The 10,266-nt window shown below is 46.9% G+C and overlaps 1 non-coding gene across 1 annotated transcript; it reads right to left on the reverse strand.

Moving 5' to 3' along the window:
- Window positions 1-482: 482 nt before the first annotated feature.
- trnas-gcu (transfer RNA serine (anticodon GCU)) lies at window positions 483-564 on the reverse strand. The gene has a single exon. It is a non-coding gene; the product is annotated as a tRNA-Ser (tRNA).
- Window positions 565-10,266: the final 9,702 nt, after the last annotated feature.

Below are 10,266 nucleotides of genomic sequence, written 5' to 3' on the forward strand. Positions count from 1 at the left end.
ATGTGTAAGTCTTTCCGTGCCCATGCACGGCACCCACATTGGCAATTCTCCACTGTGCGTTTACAGCTAGTTCTCAGTGCCCCTAAACCCACGCCCTGCCCCTTTTGAAATATCTCCATTATTTTGTGCTGTCTCGCTGTGCTCTTCTCACCAGGATGCATTACTTCTCCTCAACGTCCTTCATATTTCATCTGACAAAACATTCATTAAGAATCCCTTTGCATAAACATGCACTTCGCAGCTCTCGGTATTTGATTTTCCTGGATGTCTTTCATACGAAAAAACGTTCTCAGCACTGACTTGAAAAAGAAAATCGCGTTTCTTTTCATTATCCCAAAGCAACCTCCATTTCAACGCAGTTTAGTTAAAAGGTACAAACTATTTTTTGAGATTTTGTAATCGCGTCAATGCATATAAACTGACAATTGGAGTTCCACCTTCAATCATCTGAAAACAGCACCATTGAAAGCCGTTGATGACAGCGACGAGAGTGAGATTCGAACCCACGCGTGCAGAGCACAATGGATTAGCAGTCCATCGCCTTAACCTCTCAGCCACCTCGTCAGAGGCATCGGGTAGGCTATGACCTTATCAATAATTGAAATGCATAAATTATGCAGAGCAGCAGACATTTCTCCCGATTGTTGGTGAAATGAGAAATAACACAGTACGGTTCCAAGATGATGGTCTGACCCCTGGGTTGTGGGGCAAGTGCACTCCCACTGTCACACTATGCACACAGTGATCTGAACAAAAATGAGGAAATGAATATGTAACAAGGTCTATTGAATTCTGTGCAGATTTGAAGTCAACGGAATGAAGAACCCGAGACAGCAGGAGGTGTTCTTTCAATAAAGAGTTGGACAGAGCTCTTAAGGATAGTGGAATCAAGGGTTATGGGGATAAGGCAGGAACAGGATACAGATTGAGGATGTTCAGCCATGATCATAATGAATGGTGGTGCTGGCTCGAAGGGCAGAATGGCCTACTCCTGCACCAGCTGTCTATTGTCTATTAAACTGCCTGTCAGGAATTGTTTTCCAGACTGGAGGAGAGTGCATAGTGCTCAATATCATTATTCGGAACACCTAATTTCGGCTCAGATGTTTTTGACACGCACTTGTGAACAGAACAGCCAATTTCAAAATCCGAAATAAGGCTAAACTGACAATTGAACTCAACAATGCAAAAACCTTGAGCTGTATCATTTTCCTGGGTCGTGCGACACCAAGTCACTGTATGATCACAGCAACACAGTGAGCAAGTGTCAGAAGGAAAATGAGTGCAGTGGCAGAGCGCTTGCTGGGAATAGCAGTTGACACACGGGGAAGTGCATTTCCCACAACAGGAACACTTCCCAAACAGCGGACTGCGGTGGAAGAATTCAGAGGGGGTTTACACTTTGAAATTCGATGCCAGAGACACAATGGAGATCTGTCATTGAGTCTGTTCAAGATGAAGATTTTAAGATTTCTACAGATGCAAAACAAAATAAAAAGCTCATGGGTTAGTGAAGGCAAAAGATGAAATTGTACATTTCATCAATCTACCCATCTTTACAATGAGTACCTCACCACTTTCCTCACTCAGGGACTGAACCACTGGTGAAGATGATCATATAATCCCCGTTACTAGCAATGGAATCAGAGAAACTCGGTTTCCCAAACGTTAAGGTAAAACCAGGAATGTGGAGGTAAGCATTAATGTGTTGCTCCTGTGCTGAAGGTGACCAGTGCACTGTATCTCTGTTTCAGTATAGTGAGCTGTGCTGTGCAGAAGTTTCAATTCTGAGCCTCACATGGAGCAGCTTTAATTTGTCGTCGTGTTGAGGAATACGGACAGAAGGTGATATTGAGCAAAGCTAAGTTTATGGGAAAATACCCGTGTTTGTGGATTGAGAAACAACGTTTTCTGGACAATGACTCCTTGATCAACAAAGATACTGCAAGTATCTAAAACGTGAAGAAACATATGTGGAGAGAGAGCCGAAGGTGATTTTTCAGCAGATGGATAACGTTTCCCATGTGCCCTGCGTTAAATTCCGGGAAAATAGATGTTGAACTGGTTTCATGTTGCACAGTTTACACATGTTACACTGATGAGTCAATGAACATTCCCCACGTATCCTCGAAGACAAGGATTTCCTTTTCCATTTTAGGAGATCATTACAGCACTGAATTCCATGTGTGCATTTCATTATAACCGAAACAGTTGCAGCAAGACTTTTAAACTAAGATTTTGCTAAGATCTACTTGCATTGGTTGTCCAAAAAATTACATTCCATATTATGGTATGTTTGCAGATGAAGGCACTTTCTGATTCTTGAGCAATTATATTTAAGTTTTGTCAAAAAATTATCATTCGCCGTTCTCTCTTTCCCTTTCATTTTCCCGTTTTATATCCCGTATTTTATCTGTTTATCTTAAGTTTTCAATAATTTCAATCAATCTCGCTCCTGATTACCAATCCGAGAGAATGCCACAGTCTTGTCAATTTATATGCAGTGCCGCTGTAGGGCGCGGTGACCAAGTAGAAAGGCATTGGTCACGTGAACCAAATAAAAGGAGCCGGCTGGTGGAATCTGGCCGTTCCATCACAGTCATATTTAAAACCTTTAACATAATCTTTAGCCAAATCATATTGGCAGAAAACAAGAAAACAAAAACAAAAAAATTGCTGATGTTGAAAATCAAACAAAAACAGGCGTTGTTGGAATATTTCAGGACGTCTGGCAGCATCTGTGGACAGACGGACCCAATGGATGTCAAACGTTAACTGTGATTCATCTGCACAGATGCTGCCAGCTCACCTGTGATTTTACAGCAATTTCTGTTTTTGTTTCAGATTGGCAGATTTTGTCGCAGTCCATAAGAACAGTGCTCATGAGAATCAAACAGACAGCATGGACCTGGTCGTGTGAAATGAGACAGCAATAATGAATGAGTGGAGAGTGTTGTACTGGAAAAGTACAGCGGGTCAGGCAACATCCGAGGAGCAGGAGAATGGACGATTTCGGCATAAGCCATTCATCAGGAATTAGGCTTGTGAGTCGGGCAGAGGAACAAAGCTGAAGCCAGGTACCAATTCGCAGACACCTCCTCCTACAGACCACGATCACAAACTCTCCTCCCCTCACCAAACCATCATCTCCCAGACCAACCACAATCTCATCACCTCTGGGCATCTCCCATCCACAACCTTCAACCTCATTGTCCGTGAACCGCGCACTCCCCGATTCTACCTCCTTCCTAAGAATCACAAACCTGACTGCCCCAGTCGACATATTGTCTCATCCTGAGCCTGTCCCATCCGAATCATCTCTTCCTACATCGACACACTCCTCTCTTCCCAGTTCAGGAAATGCCCACTTACATTCGTGACACCCCTATGCACTTCACCTCCTCCAAGAATTTCGTTTCCCTAGCCCCCATCGCATCATCTTCACCATGGACATCCAGTCCCTGTACAAATCCACCTGCCATGACAGAAGTCTGCAAGCCTTCCATTTCTTAATCTCACACTATCCCAAACAGTACCTTTCCACCGACATCCGCATCCACTTGGCTGAACTGGTCCTCACAATCAACAACTTCTCTTTCCAATTCTCCCACTTCCTCTATTGACGCTGGTAGCCATGGGCACCACATACGACCTAGCTATGCCTGCCTGTTTGTTAGATACGCGGAACTGTCCATCTTTCAGAATTACACAGGCACCATCCTCCACCTGTTCCTCTGCTACATTGATGAATGTTTGGGTTCACTTGGTGCTCCAACGAGGAGGTTGCATTGCTCACCAACTTTACCAACACCTTCCACTCCGACCTCAAATTTATCCGGATCCTCTTGGCAACTTCCCTCACCTTCCTGGACCTCTCCATCACCGACTCTGGCAACTGACTAATTACAGACATATACTACAAGCTCACCGACTCCCACATGTATCTAGTCTATATCTCCTCCAACCCTATCTCGTGTAAGAACGCCATTCCTTATTCCCAATTCCTCCACCTCCAGCACATATGTTTCCAGGATGACCAATTTCACCTCAGAAAGAGCCAGTTGGTCTACTTCTTCCACGATCGCAAATTGCCTTCCCACGTGGTTGACAGTGCCCTCTGGTTCAACACCTCCATTTCACACACCACCACCCTTGAAGCCACGCCTCTCAACGCAACAAGGACAGAACCACCTGTTGCTCACCTTACATCCCATCAAACTCCGCATAAACGCATCATATTCTGCCACTGATGCCACCTCCAAACAGACACCATCACCAGAGATATATTTCGCTGCCCAGCCCTGCCAACATTCCGTAAAGACCATTCCCTCCATGACCCCCTCTTCAGGTCCATACATCCCCCCCAACCAGCCCACAACCCTCTCCTGGCATCTTTCACTGCCACCAAAGGAAGGGTGAAACTTGCACCCACACCACTCCCCTCACCTCAGCCAAGGCCCGAATGGATCATTCCACATCCATTAGAAATTCACCTTTACAGCGACCAATGTCATCTACTGAATCCGTTGCGCCCAGTGCGGTCTCCTCTACATCAGGGAGAGAGGAAACCTTCTTGCAGATCATTTCAGAGAACATCTCTGGGACACCCGCACCCACCAACTTCACCGTCCCGTGGCTGAATACTTCAACTCCCCCTCCTACCCCATCAAAGACATACAGGTCTTGGACTTCACCACTGCCAAACCGTTACCACCCAACGCCTGGAAGAGGAACACTACACCTACCGGCTTGGGACCCTAACACCACACGGGATAAATGTGAATTTGAACAGTTACCTCATTTCCCCTCCCCCAAGCCCAAGCCTTCAACTCGGCACCGTCCTCGCAACCCTTTCCATCACTGCTATTTCTGACCTATTTTCTTCTCCCTCCTATTCATCCATCTATTACTTTCCAGCTATTTCCCCTCAACCCCACACTATTTCCTTTTATCTCTCAGCCCCCACTCACAAGCCTTATTCCAGATGAAAGGCTTAAATCTGAAACCTGAATACTCCTGCTCCGCGGATGCTCCCTGATCTGCTGTGCTTTTCCAACATCACACTACCAACTCTGATCTCCAGCATCTGCAGTCCTAAATTTATCCTTCGAATTATCAATGACCTTAGAGTGAATATATCCCTCGATTGCAGTGATCACAGTGTGACTGAGTTTTCCATTTATTTTGGGTGAGGGCAGGCTGGATCTGAGACGAGCGATTAACATCTAAACAATGGGAATGGTATCAGATAGCGAAGTTAGGGCGGGCTGAAGTGAAGTGGAAAATTCTGTCAGAAGATGTGTCAGTACAACTGCATCACATCATCCAGACTGTAAAAGACACGCAGAAAGAGAAAATCAACTTCAGTGCAGGCACAATGACAGGTAAAGTGGAAAGGAGACAATACAACATACTGAGGTGCAGTGGAATTATTTATGTGAAAGGATTCGATATATAAGCTACACCTTTACATATGGACTGCCATCACATTGGAAAAAGGAATTTCCTGCAGTGTAACGGCGTCTTTTGCCTGTGACATCACAATGCTGAGAGACACTGACATAGTTTCTTCTGTAGCAGCGTGGCCTCGTAAAAGCATGATCGTCCCATTAACCAGAATTCAATACTTCAAAGCTCTCCCCTGCCCTGTACAACTTATTTGCTGCCCCTGTAGTCAGATCTCAATCGCTTGACTGTGTATCTTCTTCTGCTTCCTGCTTCATGGAAACACTTGAAACGTGAACAAATCCACTTTCCACTTTCACCAATTTTTTGCAACTCCCGAGTTGGCACAGGTACGAGTGACCGATTGGCCTTCTCGAGCGTTCTCACTCTGGTATGATCTGATTGATAAAGTGGACTGTGTCGGATCGGCAGAACGTCCCCACGCGGGACGATGCTGTTTATCCCATCCCCGTGGACTGAGCTGTCTCTAATGGCAGAGTATTCAGCCATTCCCCTCCACTTGCAGGCATTATGAGGGGATGTAAATGCGGATATGCTCTGAAGCTTCCTCTCACGGGCACAGCCAGGTGCAAGAGCGCCGCTGGAACTTAGCAACTTTGATTGCGAACTTCCTCCAAATATCATTTATTTGAGAGAGAGAAAAACGTGCTGAGCTGGTGGGAAAGAGAGAAATGGGCTGTGGACTCTCTTCCCTCAGTAAAATTCAAAGCAGTGCATTTTTGTGCTGCCCATTTGATGTTCAGAATCAATCTTCACAGAACAATCCAGCAGAAAGGCTTTTGTTTCAGAGCCGTCGGTTTCTTTGCTGCAATCGGGCATCAGTTAACATCTGAGTCCCAAATGTCCCAGATGAAGCGGCTCCGTATGAAACCCTCACTCACTGAGAACCATCCCCACAGCCAGGGGCTGCGGGGCTGCAGACAGTCTAAAGCGGAAGGGAGGATTAAAAACGAGCCATTATTTCTCCCTCTGCCACTCTGTCACAGAGACAGGGAGAGGGACGGCAGAGACGGGTGACGTCATTCACGTGCCGACAGAAGCCGTTCAGCCCATCGAGTCCACAGTAAATCTCTATCGCTTGCTTCTCTCTGAGGTTATTCATCATCAGTGCTGCTTGTTCTAATAAGAGGGAACTGTATCTGTCTGGAAATGCTGTCTCCGACAGACCGAACCACATGTCATTCACGGCTGTTCATTTCACCGGAGGACCCTGCTGTGTGATACAGCGTGGGGAAGAACTGCAAGGCGGTAAAAACAATGACTGCAGATGCTGGAAACCAGATTCTAGATTAGTGGTGGTGGAAGAGCACAGCAGTTCAGGCAGCATCCAAGGAGTTTCGAAATCGACGTTTCGGGCAGAATCCATTCATTAGGAATAAAGGCAGTGAACCTGAAGCGTGGAGGAGGCTAGAGGAGGGTGGTGGTGGGGAGAATGTAGCGTAGAATACCATGAGTGATTGGGGGAGGGGATGAAGGTGATAGGTCAGGGAGGAGGGTGGAGTGGATAGGTGGAAAAGGAGCTAGGCAGGTAGGACAAGTCCGGACATGTCATGGAGACAGTGCTGATCTGGAAGTTTAGAACTAGGGCGAGGTGGGGGACGGGGAAATGAGGAAACTGTTGAAGTCCACATTTATGCCCTGGGGTTGAAGTGTTCTGAGGTGGAAGATGAGGCGTTCTTCCTCCAGGCCTCTGGTGGTGAGGGAGCGGCGGTGAAGGAGGCCCAGGACCTCCATGTACTCGGCAGAGTGGGAGGGGGAGTTGAAATGTTGGGCCACAGGGCGGTGTGGTTGAGTGGTGCGGGTGTCCCGGAGATGTTCCCTAAAGTGCTCTGCTAGGAGGCGCCCAGTCTCCCCAATGTAGAGGAGACTGCATCGGGAGCAACGGATACAATAAATGATATTAGTGGATGTGCAAATAAAACTTTGATGGATGTGGAAGGCTCTTTTAGGGCCTTGGAGAGAGGTGAGGCAGGAGGTGTGGGCGCAGGTTTTCCAGTTCCTGAGGCGGCAGGGAAAGTGCCAGAATGGGAGGGTGGGTTGTAGGGGGGTGTGGACCTGACCAGGTAGTCACTGAGGGAACGGTCTTTGTGGAAGGCGGAAAGGGGTGGGGAGGGAAATATATCCCTGGTGGTGGGGTCTGTTTGGAGGTGGCAGAAATGACAGCGGATGATTTGGTTTATGCGAAGGTTTGTAAGGTGGAAGGTGAGCACCAGGGGCGTTCTGTCCTTGTTACGGTTGGAGGATTGGAGTCTGAGGGCGGAGGTGCGGAATGTAGATGAGATGCATTGGAGGGCATCTTTAACCACGTGGGAAGGGAAATTGCGGTCTCTAAAGAAGGAGGCCATCTTGTGTGTTTTGTGGTGGAACTGGTCCTCCTGGGAACAGGTCCGGCAGAGGCGGAGGAATTGGGAATAAGGGATGGCATTTTTGCAAGAGGTAGGGTGGGAAGAGGTGTAATGCAAGAGGTAGGGTGGGAAGAGGTGTGCAAGAGGTAGGGTGGGAAGAGGTGTGCATCGGGTCAAATCCCTGTCACATACGTGACTGTTGTTCTCATGTTTATTTTTTCTCTACGTGTGCTGAAGTAACACAGTGAGGGAGCAATTACTGTTGTCAGACATACATGTAGGGGCGTATTAAATACTGAAGTTGTGAGATTTGAGCAGTGTTTATTAACATAGACCATTCAGTGTTCGAAACTCTGGCTCAGGAATTTGACAGAGAGCGAATTTGAGCAAAGGTTGAGCCAGGGCGTTCACCCCATGACGTAACACGAGTTTCTGCGGTTGCTTTGTTGTTCACCTCATTTGTGTGTTTTGCATCATTGAGGATTTTGAAGTTGTCCCCTCTATAGAAAAGGCCTGTGCTTTTGCAACATTGTACAAAAGATGCAGCACAATAACAGCCGATGCTAATTCTGTCTACATATCCAGATATTGATCCCTGGAAACAGCATTGTGCACTCTCCTCGAGTCTGGAAAACAACTTCCTCACATATAATGTTATATTCTCGCTCTCATGGCACTTTTCATTCCATCGGCTTCTGTTTTTCACGGAATCCGATTCAATGGATCTTGTCACTGTGTGTGTACATGTGTCAATGTATGTCTGCCTCTGTGTGTGCATGCCTGTATGTCTGTGTTGGTGTGTGTCGGTGTGTGCATGTCTCTGTGCATCTCTGTGTGTCTGTGTGATAATATGTGCTTGTTTTGTGTGTGTGCGAGTGATTGTGTGTCTCTGTGTATCAGTGATTCTGCGTGTGTGTGAGGAGTTTGGGTGTCTGTGTGTCGGGGGCTTGTAAGGGTGTTTTCTATGTGTCAATGTGTGTATGCCTCTGTCTGTTTGCCAGTGTATGTGCATATCAGTATGTATCTGTGTGCCTGTGTGTGTGTGTCTGTGTTTCTGTCTGTGTGTTCCTTTGTGCATGTATGTACGTACATGTGCTTTTTGCGTGTCTGCATATGTGTTAGTTGTGTGTCTGGCTGAGTGTGTCTGTCCGTGTATGAGAGTAAATGTGCATTTGTGGGGAGGGTGGATGTCTATGTGTGTTAGTGTGCATGTTTGTTTGAGTGTGTATGCCTGTCTGTGTGTGAGTATGTGTGTGTGTGTGGGCAGTGTGGGTGTCTCTGTGTGGGGAGTGTGGATGTTTTCGAGCGTGGGAAGCATGGTTGTCTTTGTGTTTGTGTGTGTGTGTGTCTGTGTGTGTGTTTCTGTGTTTGTGTGTCTGTGTGTGTTTCTGTGTCTGTGGGTGCGTGTGTGTCTATGTCAAAGAGTGTGGTGCTGGAAAAGCACAGAATTTCAGGCAGCATCCAAAGAGCATGAAAGTTGGAATTTCGAGCATAATCTCATCATTAGTAACGAGGCTTGTGGACCATGTGGGCCGAATGATAAATGGAAGGGGATGGTGCTTGGGTAAGGCAGCTGGGAAGGCGACAAATAAATGATGGTGGAGTGAAGGTGATAGGTTGGAGCAAAGAGTGAAGTGGATAGTGGGAATGAAGACGGACAGGTAGCACAGTTCAAGAGGGAGGTGCCGAGTTGGAAGGATGGATCTGGGATAAGTTCTGAAGTGGGGTTGGAATGAAGAAACGAATGAAATCTGTGTCTGTGTGTGTTCTGCGGGTGTGTGTGTGTGTCTGTCTGAGTGCATGCGTATGTGTGCATGTATGTATATATATCTGCATGAGTGTAAGCATTTTGTGTGCGTGTGTGTGTGTGTCATGTGTGTGTGTATGTCTCTTTGTGTGTGTGGCTCTCTGCATCTCGGTGTGTGTCGCGTGTGTGTGTGCATTTGTAAGTGCGTGTGTAGGGTGGCTATAGGTATGTGAATCTGTATGTGAGTGTCTGTGTGCAGCTGTATATGTCTGTGTGCAAGTGTCTCTGTGTGTGCACACGTTTGTAGTGTGTGTGTAAGTGTGTGTGGCGGTGGCTATAAGTATTGTGTATCTGTGCATGAGCGTCTGTGTGCAGCTCTATGTGTGTACATGCCTGTGTGTGTGTGCGTGTTTGTAGTGTGTGTGTGTGCGTATATGTGTGTTGATGGTGCTCTCAGTTTGGATGGTGCTGTGAGCTGATACATTCCCTCTGTCCTTCCGAAACTGAATCCCTATGATTTTCGCCCTCCATTACCACCTGTACAGAGGGGTGGGGAGACCAGCAGAGTCTGAGAGCGACAGAAAGCTCAGCAAGTCGGTCACCATCTGTGGGCAGAAATGGAAGTTAATGTTTTGGGTTGAGTACCCCTTCCTCAGAAACTCATGTCAGGGGGATAGTACATCACATTAACACCACAGTGACTTCCAG

Source organism: Chiloscyllium punctatum, chromosome 28 (genome assembly GCF_047496795.1).
Source record: "Chiloscyllium punctatum isolate Juve2018m chromosome 28, sChiPun1.3, whole genome shotgun sequence".
NCBI classification, from domain to species: Eukaryota; Metazoa; Chordata; class Chondrichthyes; order Orectolobiformes; family Hemiscylliidae; genus Chiloscyllium; species Chiloscyllium punctatum.